The sequence below is a fragment of the Egretta garzetta genome, unplaced genomic scaffold, assembly GCF_000687185.1.
Source record: "Egretta garzetta isolate BGI_Z169 unplaced genomic scaffold, ASM68718v1 scaffold324, whole genome shotgun sequence".
NCBI lineage: Eukaryota > Metazoa > Chordata > Aves > Pelecaniformes > Ardeidae > Egretta > Egretta garzetta.
In genome coordinates, this window is record NW_009259426.1 from 120,041 (window position 1) to 121,266 (window position 1,226).

General features: G+C 51.1%; 1 long non-coding RNA gene across 2 annotated transcripts in view; it reads left to right on the forward strand.

Annotated features, from left to right (window-relative positions):
- Window positions 1–1,226, forward strand: part of LOC118452088 — a 5,877-nt gene that overhangs the window by 4,446 nt on the left and 205 nt on the right. Inside the window, exons 2-3 of one of the 2 annotated variants that reach the window (XR_004841747.1) lie at window positions 63–220; window positions 994–1,072. This is a non-coding gene — a long non-coding RNA (uncharacterized LOC118452088). Of the gene's footprint in view, window positions 1–62; window positions 221–993; window positions 1,221–1,226 lie in introns of those variants that run through there. The other variant, XR_004841746.1, reaches the window with a different exon arrangement.

Consider the following 1,226-nt stretch of genomic DNA (forward strand, 5'->3'; position numbering starts at 1 on the left):
CGTCGGGCGGGGCTCGTCGGCCCCTTGTTAACGGCGCCGGTCCGGTCTGCGCCCCCCCGCAGAACCTGAAGAAGAGCTGGCACCCCCAGACCTTGCGCAATGTGGAGAAGGTGTGGAAAGCCGAGCAGAAGCGTGAAGCCGAGCGGAAGAAGGTCGAGGAGCTGCGGCGCTGGCCTGAGGACACGGGCCCTGTCCCCTGAGGGGCTGCGGGGCCCCTGAGGTGGGCGGTTGTCTTCACAGCGTTGTTGCTGTCTTCTGTCCAGAGCTGGTTGTGTGTACGGCAGCTTTCTTTAAACTTCCCGGGGCCTTTTTGGAATAGGCAGGGCTGTGCTAATAACGGACTGTGAACTGCCGTTAGCCAATTAGTCACCTGGTGCTGTGGCTTATAATTTAATTCTTCCTCTGTTTCATTAAGTTAAACATCAGCTGTGCTTTTCTGTAGCTGTGACGCATAACTTCCTGTAAAAAAAAAAAGCTTCCTTGCTGGGGGTTGAGAGTTGAACGTCTCTAATATTAAAATGCTTCCATTTCTATGGAAATGCACGTTCGATGTTTCTCCCGTCCGCAGGCAAGTGCCTGAAGCTCCATAACGCCTTAGAAGCTTGTGATGGAAAATAAAATGCTCTTGTTTGCCATAGGAAAAGAGGAGCTGGAGTGGATGTACCAGGGATTATAAAGTGTCGTTGTCCTGCAAGGTTTAAAGACTCCTGTCTCCACGTCTTCCTTACTTCCTCCTTTGCTGCTGCTGAAGGTGCTTGTAGGGAAGCAGGATCTGCACTGCTGGGCGCTCAAGGAATAAAGACCCAGCTTGCAGGCTTATTTCTCTGTAAAGCCCCTTTCCAAATTGCTTTAGAATGCAGCAGTCTGCAATGGGCAGAAAAATCTGCCTGTCCTCCAAAAATGCACCCCGTTCCTCCAGCTCCTGCTTTCTCCTGACCTGTTACTGAATCCTTTTCCAGTCCTCAATTTTTGTTGTTCCGGTATTTCTTGCAGCGCTGTGGTTGCACGTGCAAGGTGGGCTATAGCAGTGAGGTGGAACAGAGGTGCCTGAAGGGGAGTTTGGGAGGTACAGGTAGGTGTCCTCCTCGCAGCTCGTCAGGTGGGGTAGTCCGGAGACAAATGCTTTCCTTCAGAAACGGTCACATAAAATTGAAGCTGGGAAGCTTTATAAACAGCCGTTTGGCCTAAGCAGTGTGAATCTGCAAAATATTGTGGCCTAAAAGTTG